This window comes from Bos grunniens, chromosome 23 (assembly GCF_055505025.1).
Source record: "Bos grunniens cultivar Pamir isolate PY7600 chromosome 23, Bosgru_T2T1.0, whole genome shotgun sequence".
Lineage (NCBI taxonomy): Eukaryota > Metazoa > Chordata > Mammalia > Artiodactyla > Bovidae > Bos > Bos grunniens.
In genome coordinates, this window is record NC_141187.1 from 44208344 (window position 1) to 44224677 (window position 16334).

The 16334-nt window shown below is 46.5% G+C and overlaps 1 long non-coding RNA gene across 5 annotated transcripts in view; it reads right to left on the minus strand.

Moving 5' to 3' along the window:
- LOC147347727 (uncharacterized) overlaps window positions 1–2925 on the minus strand; it is a 114831-nt gene extending 111906 nt beyond the window's left edge. For 4 of the 5 annotated variants that reach the window (XR_015152525.1, XR_015152528.1, XR_015152527.1 and 1 more), the window contains exons 1-2: window positions 2589–2925; window positions 373–2388 (exon numbers count right to left, since the gene is read on the minus strand). This is a non-coding gene — a long non-coding RNA (uncharacterized LOC147347727). Of the gene's footprint in view, window positions 1–372; window positions 2389–2588 lie in introns of those variants that run through there. The other variant, XR_015152529.1, reaches the window with a different exon arrangement.
- Window positions 2926–16334: the final 13409 nt, after the last annotated feature.

The following is a 16334-nucleotide window of genomic DNA, read 5'->3' on the forward strand; positions in this document are numbered from 1 at the left end:
GGAAACAGAAAGAAGTAAAAGATGCAGTCTCTGTCCTCACATTTCATAATCCAGTTGTACAGAAAGAATATAATAAAAGTTGGGGATAAGGTGATGAGCATGATTAGAATATACATATATATATATATATATATATATATATATATATATTTAGAAAAACAACCTGTACTTCCCAATGAGTTGTACTCTGCCCATATTCCTCTGAGCATATGCTCTTCAGTAAGGCTGCCAGGTCTCACCTCTTTGGAGAATTTTCTCTTCTGGAATTACGTTTAGATCCAGTATTCAAGTCACAGAAGCAAACCAGACTGATCCAGACACTGAAGTCCGGAGTGTATCCTATTTCCCTTTAGCAAAAATGGTTTCTCTTACCTTGATGGTTGGCTTTTTCACTGGACTCCAGGTGACTTCTGGATGGTTCCAAGCATCATATTCACCTTCAAAAACAGCTGTCAGCATCGAGGTCTGAACAGATGTGCCTCGGGTTCTGAAGGCGATTCCTCAGACGATGCCCCATCTTTTCTTAGGGCACTGGCATCTCCACAGCCATGACCAGACTCCTGAGAGCAGAGAGGCTCCTTCAGCTGGCCCAGCCAAGGAGGGTTCTTAGACCAGAACAGGCAGAGCTGAGCCTTGAAGTCGAGTGAGGTTTGGTCAAGAATAGGAATAAAGATTCAGAGATGGGGAGGCACTTGGGTTCTACACCTAGACTCTGAAGTCCAGATTCAAATCCCGGTTCTGCCGTTTACTAACTGTGGACCTTGCACCATTTCCTTAACTTCTCCAGACCTCAGGCTCCTCTTCTATGAAACAGGGACAGTAAGACTATCCCTCAAGGCTGTTGTTGAGGATTAAATGAGTGAATACACGTAAAACAGTAAAGATGATGTAAATGCTTTCTGACGTCAGTATTATCAGTCCCCAATGTTAAAAAGTTTAGCCCAATCAAAATTAAAAACCTGTCTCTTTCATTTAAATCAGCACTTTTTCTCCTTCTACCAATTGGAAGCTGGGGATTTATGCTTGGGAAAACGATTTGATCAGAGTTTATCTCTTCCTCTCAGACCCTCCAATCACTGGCTGGTGGCTCAGGTCTCTCGGGGCCAAAGTTCTTCAAGGAGGGCTTGGGGATAACTGGAGTTCAGGCAGGCGCACAGATGTTGGCTCTTTCCCTGGTGGGGTCCTTCCATGGGTTCTTCTGATGGTTGGAGTTCCCCTCCCAAGGGTTCTGCTGGCGGGCCACCCTTCCCCCACAGATCCTTGTTCCCACTGTTGACTGTGCCCCTCCCTTGCTTGGGGAGGTAGGCCCACTTTGCCAACAGGAAGACTGGCCTGTATGTGTGCCTTGCCAGCTCTTTCTCTCGCCACTGTAAACAGTCTCTCTACTCTGAAGCCACCTTGGGCCCTGTGGCCCCCTGCCCCCGACTCCAGGAGACATCTGCGAAGCTCTCCAGGTAGTTCTCTGAAGCCCTGCTCCCCTATTTTAAGAGAGGTGGGAAAGCATAACAGGTGAGCATTTTTCTAAAAAATGCTCCTTACTGGCCTTTCCTGAGTCCTTAGCCTCCTGTCACACAGCCTGGAGGTGAGAGATGGCCTTGTCTGTCCAGCACTCCTGCAGAGATGACCTGCACCTCACTGGAGACCGCAGGCGGCATTCAGTCGGCACATATGTTGTTCCATGTTTGAGCATGGGTAGAAACCCCAACATCTGTGAACAGGAGTTCCCCCTCTGTAGTCCTGTCACAGGTGGACCGTTGCTAGGCTGGAGCAGACTAGGAGCATTGTGGGAAATTCCCTGGAGGACAGCTTAGGGAGCCCAAGGGAAGGGCTTGACTACTGGGGCATGGAACTGGGCTGGGTGGTGTAGACAATGGGAAGCCAAGGGGGTGTTTCTCCCTCCTTTCTCCATAAGTGGGAATGTGCAACCCAGTCCCTTTCTTGCCTTCACCTCCTCTGGCCTCTCTCTTTCCCAGACAGCCCTCAGAATAAAAAAAAAAAAAAAAAGAGCGGGAAGCATGTCCGTGTGTATGTGTGTGTGTTTGTGGGTGTGTGTGCAGGTGGGGGGGCGGGCGGGCTTAGACTATGGTAGGGGGCGTGAGCACAGCCACAAGCCAAGGAGGAAAGTGAACAGAGGGGGAAAAATAAAATTCCAGTGAGCAGGGAGAAAAGTCGACCCTCCAACCCGCACACGCTGAAAGAGGACACCCGGCGCCTGCAGCGGGGTCAAACGAGGTCGGAGGAGCTTATCTCTCTCTGAGTCTGGAATTAAGGGCAGCCCGGGACAAGCCTCGGGACCAGGACGTTCCCGGGATGTTCTCCACTTAAGCGGGTTAGGATTCCAGGACGCCGGTGCGTGGAGAGATCCTCCGAAACGGTGGTGGTGTAGACCTTTTACCAAAAGAAAAAAAAAAAAAGGAAGCTGCAGATTGCTTCGGGGGAGGAGGGGGAAAGGAGGTATTCTCAAGAAGACAGACAGTAATTGTCCAAGTGTTTGTTTCTTTCCGAATGGATTCTCAGAATGGCCCTCAAAGGAAAGAAAGAAAGAAAGAAAGAAAGAAAAAAAAAAACTGCTGAAAACATCAACATACCTGCTGCACTGACAGACCCCAAGTTCTGATTCCCTGAGTTGGGACAAAGACGCCATCGGGGCATGCATCTCTCCCAGGGGAGCCCCCAGATCTGAGGGGCGCGGCCAGCCAGCCCTGGGGGTGACCCAGGTCCGGGTGTGTCTATATGTTCATTAAAACTTTGGCAGGAGGGAAGTGCGGACTCCGGCCGCCCGGCGCGGCGCGTGCGGACCCCCGGTCAGGACACCAGCAGCGCGGCACTGCCACCTTGTGGACACCGGCCGCCCGCCCGGGCGCCGCGCGGAGACTTGCAGTCTGCAGGGGCGGGCGGCCGAGAGCTCGGAGCCCGGCGCGGCCCACGCCACCCCCGCAGGAACGCGCCGCGGAGCCGAGCCGCGGGAGTCCGCGGGGGCGGGGGCGGGGGCGGGGCCGAGGGCGGGGCGCGCCGGCGCCGATCACGTGGGTTAGCAACAGGCAGCAGCCAATGGGAGCGCGAGTCAGGTGCTGCGTGTGCTCGGCGCCCGCGGCAGGGGCCGGGCGGGAGTAGAGGCGTCCTTGCGCTCCGGAGCCGGATCGGGACGCGAAAAGGCTCCCTAAATGGGTGCGCCTCTCGTGCAGGGAGCCCCTGGCGGCGGAGGGGCGGGCGAAAGACGGAAAAATAGCAGAGAGCTTTAAAATAGGACTTTCCCACTCTCTGGACCCGAAGTAGTGACCCCGGAGGGGGCAGTGGGCGGCGGCGGGGTGGGAAGCAGGCGGCAGGAGCCCCGCCCCGAGCCTGGGTTCGGGTTCCCTCTCCCCGCCCCACCTACTTGTTGCCTTGCCAAACCCTTGGGGCTGAAACGGCCACTTGGATCCACAGAAGGAGATTAAGACAAAAAGAATAATGAAGTTCCTGGCCTTGGCCTGTCCGTGCTGGCAACCCTGTAGCGTAGAGAAGACAGGCACGGCCCTTAGGCCCTCACGGAGCCGAAGACTTAGCCCCTTAAGAGACAGAAGCAGAGGAAAGTCACGAATTAGGTCAAAACAAAAAGTCAACTTAGTAGTTGGTTTTAATTACTGTAAGTGGAAAAGCCACATCCAGAAGTACATCTAATGACTTTTATGGTAATCCCACCATGCTGACATAAACCAGCCCACCCCTGCATACAGAGAAGACCACAACACAGAATGTCAGAGGTCTATTCCAGGGCATGGGCGAACCCAGGACCAACAGAGACAAGCATGGTTTCCATCAGATTCTTGCTTTTCTGGTTTCATGGTCAGGCACACGCTTGATTTCTCTAATAGGGCATCTCTTTCTCTGTGTGTGTGTCTCTTGTTGCTTTGTAATGTTCTCCTGGAAGATCTTTTACTTTATTGTTGTTTGGGAGTTCACCTGGTGTTTTCTTTCTCTGAAATGAATCCAGGGTGTAGATGGCCTCAGAAGGGCATCTAATCCTTTGCCCTGCCTCAAGGCACTTTGAAAGAAAGACAGCAGACTGTGATACTGTTGTGAGGTGGTATTAGAGAGAGGAGAATATCTTGAAACCAGCAGGATCTAGCCATTCCTATTCTTAAAGTAACCTAGGCAAAGATATCAAAGAGCACTCTTTAATAACCTACTACAAATGCTAACCACTTTGGGTAAGGTATAAGAACTTTCTGATCCCAGGTTTTATTGGTTTCTATTTAAGCTCATTCAGGGTCAGGCTACCCCAGAGGGCAGTTGAACACCTGCCTAGAAGCTTATGGACAGGACGGTGCACTTCCCTCTGCCAGGAACAGAGGCCCGTGAGGCCAGCTGCCACCAGGAACTTTGCCTGATGCCCAGACTCTGTGGGGCAGTTCCTGGGCGGCTCTGAGAAGGACATCCACTCTGAGTCATATTTTCTTCTATAATGCTGCCAGCTGAGTTTGTTGATTCACTCAGTGAACAGGGCTTGTGCACTTTTCTGTGTGTGGAAATAAACCTACTATATTTGATGATTAGGTGTATATAAATTTGATACAGTATTTGATTTTTTTAATCCATCATATTCTCAAGTCCTTGACCAGGAAAGGGTTTTGAAGATGTCAAGAAGATTTGACAAACATTAATGGAGCTCGAACTAAGTGCCAAGCCTTTGTTTAGGTACTGGGGATACGGCACTGCAGCAGGGAACTTGCATAAGGAAATAGACTCAGGAGGAAAAGAAGTGAGGAGGGATGCGCCTGTTTCCATGGTCCAGGAGTAGGCCCATGCTGACTGATTGCTGCTCCCTAAAACTTCTCTATGTCAGCCCCATATTCTTTGGGGGACCTCTTAAATCATGAATCAATAAGGTCACCCACATGTCAGTATTATTAAACAATGTGATGTGATAGGAAAAGTCATGGACTAGGAATAAAAATATATACCATATACCTAGTTCCAGCCTGGTTCTGCCACTTGATGAAATCCATTCCTTTCTACAAATCTCTTAAACTTTGAATCTTACGTCCCTCATCCTGAGAGTGGGGTCATTCTTGCTTTGCGACTCCATGGGGTCAAGATTCAAGGCCTTGGTTTTCTCATCTGCAATTTGAGAGGTTTGAACTCGATTTAAATTTTACATACTTTCTTTAGAAGTGAATTCTGCTTTTGAGATAAAATCTAACCTAAAACCCCAACAAGTAAAACAGACAAAGACTAGGCTTGCTCCGGTGGCCTTGAGGGAGAAAGCTAAGAATCCTATATACCTCTTCCCCCATCCTTAGAAGACCCTTGAGCCACCTGTGTGTGACCCCACTGAGCATAGTGTGAAACCCACTGAACTAGATGATTATGTTTAAAGTACCTTCCAGTCCTAAAATTCTATAAATCAAAATGTTCCAATATTGGAAAAGAAAACTCCAGTTTTCTTCCTTCATTAATTAATACAGGAGATAGACACAAGCTTCACAGAATACATTTCATTACAGTCTTCCTATTTGTGAATCCAGTCTTTCTGTCACAAAATGAAATTAGATTTTAATGGAATACAGTATCCTGTAATGAGAAAAAAGCTTCTCACTGGGGGTGAGAAGATAGATGTTCGAACCCGATCCTGGGTAGCTCCCCAGCCTTGATCAAGTCAAGGAAACTTACCTCTCCAAATCAATAAAGTTAAGAAGTGCGGTGGCCTCGTAATCACAGGGTTGCACATGATCGTTTCTGGGCTCCATGCCCTAATAAGTTTCTCTAAATTCAGTAAGTTTCAAATTCCACCCTGCCTACAAGCCAGGTCGCTCCATCACACTCTCCTCGGTACATATACTCACCCTATTTGGAGAGGAAGGGGAGGAGGGTGGGGAAGAAGACAAATTGGGTTGTAAATGACACCATCAGGACATCGAGCTAGAAGTATCCACTGGATCACTGCTGTGTTTGCGCAGGTGGTTGGAGCTCACAGCGTGCCTTGACCTCGGCTCACCAAGCAGGATCCACAGCTCCATTAATAAGTGTCCTGCTAGGCGCTGAACGCAGCATGGGCATTGATGAAGGCAAATCAGAAAATCCCAGGGCTTGGGGAAGGTTTCAAGCAAACAGTCTGGGCTAAGGACCCAGGACCTGGGGCGGGATTAAAAGGAGCGACCCCACAAGAGACATACAGTTTGATTCATTGCCTCCAAGAGTGCACGTCCTGGGAAAAAGCAACAGGCCCTGCCTGGGAAGCCAGGGAACTTTAGGGCTAGACAGAAGAACAACAGCTCTGGTCATGGCTGTGACTTGGTTATAAGTTAACTTTATGGGTCACCGAGTGTCTAGAAACAGACCATAAAAAAGAAGAAAGGGTGGCCCAAGCAGCTTTGTGTTGGGAATGGCTGTGACCAGTTGCTTCTGGAAGGGAGATGTATTGACTGCAATAAAACTTGATGGGCTCAGCCCTGGTTTGTTCAGGCTGGAATCGGAAGTAAACTTTGGACCTGAGTAATTGGTTTGAAGCTGTGCTTAAAGAGTGGGAGCAGAGGGGATTTTGTTCCAAGCGGTAAACAATATGGTACCCAACTGATGCGCATGGGCCACCTTCCTTGTGACCCCTAATCCCATGATGCTGTCTGCAGGCAGCTCTTTTAGGTTAATCTCACAGTCCACACAAATGGGTATAGTTTCACTTTCACTGTAAAGGCTTTATATATATATATTTTTTAATTTTCCTTGTTTATCTCAGGACAGCAACACATTTCAGGTAAAAATAAATAAAAGCATCAGCCTTAGAGACTTACTATCCTTAACTGTCTGTTCTGGAGGAAACAGTACATTATGTTTCATGTTAACTTTTCCCCAGCCATCCAACTTTAGCCTCCTCCAGCTAGTCAACTTAATTATGTATTAAGCACAGACTTTCACATCATCAGGTGTCAGAGAGAAGACCACCCACCGCTCTAAGCAACAAATAAAATAAGATTGTGCCAGAAATATTTCAAAAAACATGGATTATTTTTTTCACTTGATTTTTTTCTTGTTTCAAAGTTTGAGGGAAACATGTTACAAAAGCACTGAACTGAGTTTTCTCAAGGCCAAAGAGCCCATCTTAACTCTCCTTATCTCTAGCTGTGTGGCAATCAGAACATAACCCATATCTCTGAGCTCCCGTTTGTTTATCTGAAAGATGAGGGAGGCTGAGTTGAGTCATATTCCGTATCACAAAGCTCAACTATAATCATCGTTAATGTTTCCTGAGACAAGCACTTTGCCTTCTTTATCAGATATCCCTTGTAACAACCCTGTGATGTGTGTATTATTATTTTCCCCATATTCCAGATAAGGAAACTGGACTGAGAGAGGTTTTGAAACTTGTCCAAGGTCACACAGTGAGTGACAGATCCAGCATCGGAACCTACTTTGGCCCCAGATTCCAAGATGCGGCCACAGTTTCATGGCACAGAACTGCCTTAGAGTTCATCCGGGAAGGGGGGCACCTGATCTTTAATGTATATCAGATTTTCACTTTGACTTTCTCGGAGCTGCCAGTAGTGATCAGCTCTACACTGGTTAATGCCATCTTAACTTCAGAGAGGCACCCATAAGTGGGTGCTGGAGACAACCGGGGGAGAGGGAAGAGCTGGGGGTCGGCACGCCCAGGCCTCTGAGGGTTGAGAGTAGACTTCTGTCTGGTGAACTTGCCCCAGCACTCAGAATCCAGGAGGCCACAGCTGCCCAGAAATGGCTGAGTTGGGAGGGACAAGAGGAGCCCCGTGATGCCTGACGAGGACCTTCCTGTCATCTCCCTTCACATGCCCCTTAGACTAAGCCTGGTGCCTACATCCCCCGTTGGGTGTTTAAGGAAGACAATGCCATGATGGAGCCAAGTAGAGCTAAGAAATAGCAGTGGAAGCCTCCTTCTCAGGAAGCTGGGCGTCCAGGATGGGGGACAGGGCTGCCCAGTTTGGTTGCCCTTGGGTCACTGCTCCTGCATGGACACCCTGCCAAACATACATATGCTCCATCAGACAAAGCATCAGCCCCCACTTGCCTCGTGACCAAAGGCTTAGAGTCCTTGGAATAAAAGGATCCCATGGCTTCTCCACCGACCTCGGGGGAATGTTTGGGTTTCCATGATGTTAAAAATGAAAAATAGCAATTTATACAAGAAGGGGCAGTGATGCTCCATAGATGATGAAACACAGCCCCTGCTCTTAAAAACTCACTGTTGGGTGGGGTCCATCAAGGCTTCCTTTCCCTTAGGATCCCTTGGGTTAATCCAGTTATCCCGAGTCTAAGAAAAAAAAAAAAAGCTTCATACAAGATAAGTACAATTTTTTTAATACACAAATTTTTAGCATGTATTTAATGAATTAAGTAGAAAATAATCAGTTGAGAAATGTCAGCCTCCAGAAACTGCACGTTTTGTTTTGAAATACTGAGGCTGTCAGACACAATAAAAAATAATCTCATTCATTACCAAGAATAAGGGAGCAGCTATGCATATGCTCAAGAATAACAGTAGAAGAGCTAATTCTCCTTTACTTGTTTTTATTAGATTAATCTTGATCTGTATTGTGGATGTAAATTACACTTCCTCCTATAAATTCAATTTCGCAGACAAAGATGTACTTCTTTCCCGATCTATTTTTAGTGGCTTGAAGACTGGCCCACATTTTTGCTGACCACACAGGTATTATGCAAACCCCCTACCAGCTCCCTGAGGTGATAATTACCATTTGGGGAATCCCACTTGAGGGATGAGAGAATACTCCTGTGGAAAGAACTCCGATTTCCATGTGAGGAGACCGAGCATTGATTCTAGCTCTGCCCCTAACTGGATGTGAACTCTCAAACAAATTACTTCACCTCTCTAGTTCTGTGTATAGTGAGGGAGCACAATTAAATGATGTCTTTCCAAGACTCCTTCCAGTTTTAAAATTATGTCTTTGCTCAAGTCTCACGAACAAAAGCCAGGAGTCTTTGTCATATGAGAACATTGGATCCACTGGGAGGAATGGTAAAGGGGACTCTAGGGACTGGAGGCTGAGCCAGGGACCCTGGAAGCAAGCACGTGAAAAGCGGCAAAGGCTGCTGCCTGGTTCCCAGGAAATTCCCTGGGTGGATTCCAGGTTCCAGCCTGGAGCGCACATTGAAGATTGGTGCACTGGGATTCTAAGAGATGTGACATTGAGTAGACCCATTTATTGTCCTCTGAATCAGTCACAAGTATTTTCCTCAAAAGAAAGGACAGCTAAAAAAATTCAGCAAGAGTGAGGAGTTTAATAAAGAACGGTACCTCCAGGGAGAAGAGACCCATTTTCCAGCCCAGTTACAAAAGAGGCTGCTTACAGAGCTCTTACAGGGTTTCCCAGGTGGTGCCAGTGGTAAAGAACCCACCTGCCAATGCAGGAGACATAAGAGATGCAGGTTCAATCCCTGGGTTGGGAAGATCCCCTGGAGGAGGGCTTGGAAACCCACCCCAGTATTCTTGCCTGGGGAATCCCACGGACAGAGGAGCCTGGTAGGCTTCAGCCCATAGGATTACAGAGTTGGACACGACTGAAGCAACTTAGCATGTACAGACAGTGCTCTCATGCTTCCGTTTATCATGATAGGAGTCTAGGTCAAGAAGTGTACCCATAGCAAAGCCAGAGCCCCCAGGAAAAGCCCACGATGAAATGCAAGAGAGCAGTGGAACTGACCATAACCAAAAGGGCTGACCTGGGAAAGTGTTCATTATTTCAAAGGGGACATTGGAGCCCCTCCCAGATCCCAGGCACCGGGAAAGGGGAGCCTTCAGGGGGAGGCATGAGCCTGCAGGTGGATGATTCACACACGATGCTTGTCCTTATCTTCACTACAGTTAATCTTCATGACTCCCTGGATTCCTAGCCTGGAAGAGGAGGAATTTTTACATAGAAGCCACCCTTCAGCTGGACTTTGTCATCTTCTCTATGTTGCTGTACCAGCCTGGCCAGGACACTATTTCATCTTTTAGAACTTGCCTCTGATTCAACTATTCAAGAGAGAGAAGTTCTTCTCCCCGTTTGAATACTGGAGTCAGGATGGCTAGAGTGAATTTTGTGTCCGCCCCGTAAAAAGTACCAGAATTTGTGGTCTTCCTCCATTTTTGGTCGATGCCGAAAATGGTCCTCAGTGGAAATGCAAAGGGAAAGAGGAACATCAGCGACTCTGCGTTCATGCGGACTTGCAGGATTGTTGTTTAGCTGCGTCTCTCTGCTTGTGACTGCTCGGTTCAGTTCAGTCGCTCAGTCATGTCTGACTCTTTGTGACCCCATGGACTGCAGCACGCCAGGCCTCCCTGTACATCACCAACTCCCAGAGCTTACTCAGACTCATGTCCATTGTGCCGGTGATGCCATCCAATCCTTCTCCTCCCACCTTCAATCTTTCCCTGCATCAGGTTTTTTTCAAATGAGTCAGTTCTTCGCATCGGGTGGCCAAAGTATTGGAGTTTCAGCTTTAGCATCAGTCCTTCCAATGAATATTCAGGACTGATTTCCTTTAGTATGGACTGGTTGGACTTCCTTGCAGTCCAAGGGACTTGCAAGAGTCTTCTCCAACACCACAGTTCAAAAGCATCAATTCTTCGGCGCTCAGCTTTCTTTATAGTCCAACTGTCACATCCATACATGGTTACTGGAAAACTGCTGGTTACTTTAATATTGCCCTGTATGTTTGTAATGCATGTTCCAGATGGCGCTAGTGGTAAAGAACCCGCCTGCCAGTAAACAGAAGACGTAAGAGACAAGGGTTTGATCCCTGGATTGGGAAGATCCCCTGGAGAAGGAAATGGCAACCCACTCCAGTATACCTGCCTGGAGAATCCCATGGACAAAGGAGCCTGGGGGGCTATAATCCATAGGGTCACAAAGAGTCAGGCACGACTGAAGCGACTTAGCATGCACGTGATTGTAACAACAACCGTGGCAAGGGGTCAGGAATATATATTCTTTGTACTTTTATACAAATCACACTCTTTAATCTTGAACAACCTGGCGAAGATGCCTTTACCTTAGTTGTACAAAGGTGGAAACTGAGGCTTGTGGAGATAAAGTGACTTAAGCTGGGGAGATGAAACCTACAGCATGTTTATCTGATCCCAGGGCCTGTGAGCTCCTCTTATACCACAGCTCACAACGGGCCACGTCTCATGAAACTGGAGCCAGAGACAGAGGAGGCAAGTGCTGGTGTGGTTTATACCAGTGTCAAAATGTTAAACGGTGGTGTATAAGGCTTTTCTACGTGGACAAACAGGCTTAAATAAGGATGTTCTTTCTAAGCAGAGACTTTATAGCTAAATATTAATGGGGACGGGGGTGCTTCCCTGGTGATCCAGTGGTTAAGACTTTGCCTTCCAGTGAAGAGGGTACAGGTTTGATCCCGGGCTGGGGAGCTAAGACCTCACATGCCTCTAGGCCCAAAGTCCAAAACATAAAACAGTAGCAATATTGTAGCAAATTCGATAAAGATTTTTAAAATGGTCAATATAAAAAAAATCTAAAATCCTTATATACATAGTGTGTGAGTGTAAAAGTCACTCAGTTGTGTCCGACTCTTCGGGATCCCATGAACTATACAGTCCATGGAATTCTCCAGGCCAGAATACTGGAGCCGGTAGCTGTTCCCTTCTCCAGGGGATCTTCCCAACCTAGGGATCAAACCCAGATCTCCGCATTGCAGGCAGATTCTTTACCAGCTGAGCTACCAGGGAAGCCCAAGAATACTGGAGTGAGTAGCTGTTCCCTTCTCCAGCAGATCTTCCCAACCCAGGAATTGAACTGGGGTCTCCTGCATTGCATGTGGATTCTTTACCAACTGAGCTATCAGGGAAGTATATATATATTTAAATTATGTATAAATAGGACTGATTCTTGAGAAGTCCCTTCTGGGCACGGCCGTGGACTTCCTGTCTATCTCATCTGGCAGCTGCATCCCTGCTCTCTGGCATCTCGACCAGAGCTGCCTCCCTCATTCATAGAGCAGCTGGGGGCCTGAAAAGACCCTAATAGTGATGTCCTGTAAGACGGAAGAAAGGGGAGGCTACACCAACTCCATCCCAGAAGATTCCAGCCCCGCTAACAGTGGCAAGAGTTTCCTACAGCATTTCAGGTCCTGCTCCTCTTTGGAAAGTCCAGCCCCATCAGAGACCAGCTTCCTCCGCAGGGAAAAATTGGGAGACTTCCTGAGCTAGGAGGGTCTTCTGAAGTGCTGGCCTTACTCTAGGCTATCTTTGTGAACCAGGGGCTTTCTGTGACATGTCTTCTGATTACTAACAGCCAAGTGCTTGGAAAATGTTTAGAAGGATGAGTGCTCATTTCTGGGACTGGAAGGCAGTGGATGCGCTGCAAAAGGTGTTCAAGTGGGAGAAGACAAACCAAGGAAGAAGTCAGAGGTGGGAGTCAGCAAGGGCTGGGGAGGCTAGTGCCAGAGATGGAGAGGAGGAGCAGTGTGTGTGTGTCTGTCTATCTATCTCTGGGTTTGCATGTTTCTGTGCGTGTATATCTGTATCTGTGTGTCTGTGTGTGTGTGTTTCTGTGTCTCTGTGTGTCCGAGTCTCTATGTGTCTCTGTTTGCTTCTGTGTGTCTGGGTCTATGTGTGTCTCTGTGTGTCTGAGTCTGCATGTGTGTGTGTGTGTGTGTCTGGGTCTCTGAGTGTGTCTGTGTGTGCATGCAGGGGAACAGGGTGACAAGGGCTTACAAAGCAAGGAACAAGACTGAGAAATGCTCTGAGCTGAGGGGGGCCTTTCATATATTTCCAAAACACTTGAAAATTCCAACCTGGCACTCCCCTGGGGAAAGCTGCAGGGGGTCCCAGAGAGAGTTCTGCTCTGCGGCCTTCAGACCGAGCTCCTCTAGTCCCTGCCAGTTCCCTAGAGGCCCAGTTTCTTCATCTGAGAGACGGGAACAACAATACTTCAAAGGACTGTTGTGCAAAGTAAATGATATACCACGGGAAAGCACAGGCACGCGGGAGGCAGGCAGCACCTGACCGTGAATCTCCTCGTGAAGCCAGTGGGATCTTCCAGTTTACTCAGCTGAATTGTGTGTTTTAGCGGGGCTAACATAAACAGAGGCGGTTGGGCAGGGCCAAGTCATTCTTCTCAGATGTTTTCTCACTAAGATGTCGTGAGGATTAAATGAAACAACACATAAAGGACTGGAATGGCACCTGTCACTGTCAGTGCTCAATAGCCGTGAACTTAGTTAGCTCAATTAGACAAACGAAAGGGAGGTCCAGAAGCTTTGGGTGTGAACAATTATTATATCAGTGCCATCCACAAACTTAGTTATTCGCTTCCATTCTCCTCTCACTCCCAAACATTACCAATATCTTGGTCTAGATTTTCTGAGGAATACCTTGGTTTTTTAAACCACAAAATGCCTATGTTAAGAGAAAAAAAGATCGTTGATCTGGAAAGCCCAAGATCTAATTTTCTTATGTACATACATTTATTTAACCAATATTATTGAGCACCTTGGAGGTACCAGACACTATTCCAGGGACCAGAGACCAAGGATACAGGGAGCAAGACATCCAAGTCTTCCCTCACATTTACATATATATATTATAGGTATGATAGGAATAAGCTTACTGTTTAGTTGAATCTGACTCTTTTGCCACCCCAGGGGCTATAGCCGGCCAGTCGCCTCTGCCCATGGAATTTTCCAGGCAAGAATACTGGAGGGGGTTATTTCTTTCTCCAAGGGATCTTTCCCAACCTAGAGCTCGAACCCTTACCTTCTGTATTGGCAGGCAGATTCTTTACCACTGAGCCACCAGGGAAGCCCAGTTGTAGACTAGCAATAAACATATAAATATACACTAGGCTAAGAAGAAAAATAAAGCAACAAAGGAGAGTGAAGATGGTGTACTATGTTAGATCAAGTAGTCACAGAAGGCCCTTAAGATAATACATTCTAATATTAGCTTTATTCCCAGAATTTAGACCTATTAGCTCCAAAGAGTACAATAGTTGAAAAAAAATGTTTTACTAAGTAAAGAATGGCACATAAAACGAGACATAAAGGTAAGAAAAAAGAGTTAAAAAGAATATACCCTAGAAAACTATATAATATACACATATCATTTGACTCCACCAAAGAATATATTAAAAACCTGTCATCTTTCGGCATCCATTGAATGCATCTGGGTTTCCTTGAAACAAGAATAATATGCTAAAAAAATATTTAAAGATGGAAACAAAATGAATATGTGTCATTTTCCAATCCTTTCCTGGAAAATTAGACTGGTCAATGCACACTTGCTACCTTCAAATATCCTAAACAAATAAAAAAGAAACATGTTATAATGAAAAATATATGAAATAATGAAAAATATATGAAATTTTTCTCAGTGAGAAATCTATGCTGGTTGTCCATGCAGGAATGGCAACGTCTCTTGCCTTCAGACGGTGTTGAGGCAACAACTCTTTTGCAAAGAGCTATCTGTATCACTGGTTGACTCTTGCTTTATTTTTCTTCCCAAATTTCTCTCTCACTCTATCTGCTGAGTCTGCTGCACAGCAGTCACTGGCTGTTGTTCTCCGAGGTGTGTGAGCTTCTCACAAGATTAATGGCCTCCAGTACAATTATCTTCCCATTACTACCCACACTACCTGCCCATGCTGAATCACCATGAGGTTACTTACCTGGAACCATCATCACATGCCATGTGCTTCAGTGAACTATTTAGGTATTTAGAAAAAAAAAACAAAAAATTAGATGAGGGCTTTAAATTTCCATCATTTGGAATTTTCCTGTGTTTCGACATCTATCACATAGACATCAGGCTATAGAATGATTTCTGTGGTGTTTTATGATGGACAAAGCCCTCTCCTATGCTTTCACTCATTAGCTCTTAACAACACCCTTGTGAAAAGATGGGGGCTGGGATTGCTAGCTGATTACCAGAACCGTTTCCACTGGTCCCTGGACACGCCGATAGACTCCATTTCCGTGTCCCCTGCACTTGGCTGTGGTCATAGACTCCGTAGAAATCTCCTGCAGGAGTTTCACCATACTCTTTCTTGTCCACAGCCAACTTACGGAGATGGAGGAGACACAGGATGGAGCTTGGGTCTCTAAATTTCCACATAGAGTGGAGTTACCTGAGGAGTAGGAAAGACTCATTTTGAAAAAAAAAATTTATTGCATTATATCCTAGGTATGTGGGGGTTGTCTATAGCTAATGTTACTTTTTTTTTTTTTTTTTTTTATTGGGCCGCCATGGCGAGCTCCGCACCGGGCGGGCGAGCCGGGGCGAGCACCCGGGCCGCGACGGGGACAAGCCGGTTGCGGGACGCGCTCCGCCCGGACGGCTGCGGCTGAATGGATCCAATATGGCCACTTCCTGCTAATGTTACTTTAATAATCTACATTTCTCCAGTGTTCATCATTAAGCAATAGCTTCCCTCCAATATTCTTGCCTGGAGAATTCCATAGATAGAAGAGCCTGGTGGGCTACAGTCCATGGAGTCGCAAAGAGTCAGACATGACTGAGAAACTATCACTTTCATTTATTTTATCTCATCTGAGAAAGCTTGGAGCAAGTATTATTTTTATTACCTCCTCGTGTCTGTCCCTTGGTGCCTCAGATGGTAAAGAATCTGCCTGCAATACAGAAGACCTGGTTTTGACCCCTGGGTTTGGAAGATCCCCTGGAGTAGGGAATGGCAACCCACTCCAGGAGTTTTGCCTGGAGAACCCCCTGGACAGAGGAGCCTGGTGGGCTACAGTCCATGTGGTGGCAAAGAGTTGGACACGACTGAGCAGTTTTCACCACTTTTTCAAATTCGACAAAAGAAGGCTCAGAGAGACCATGTAATGTAGCCAAAGCCATGAAGCTGTTAACAGAGATGGAATTAGGTATCTGATTTAGGTGTAGTCAGACCCAGACCTTGTGGTCTTTCCACTAAAACGTGATAATTTCACAAGATTTAAGTGATGACGCTGGTCTTAACTTTCTAGGTCATTTTGCACGTAGTGTTTGAGAGAGATTCTTTATCAGCATGCTTTGCTGCTGGTATTTTTCTGGATCTGAATTGAAGAATTAAACCTTGCATGCAGTCACTTGCTCACGGCCCATAGGGCTGCATAAATATTGTTATCCCGTTGGTCTTTGGTAAGATGCCATCTGCCTTCTAGCTAGGCAGCCTCCTGAACTTCATTTTTCTAAATGTCAATAAAAACAAGTCAATCCTTTCTTTCTCCCCCACTTTACAAGCAAATATCTTATTTAAATATTTAAATATACATACCACATATTTTAAATAAATATTTAGATATTATTTCTCTATATATATTTATTTTAATATTCAGTGCTCACTAGATACAAAGCA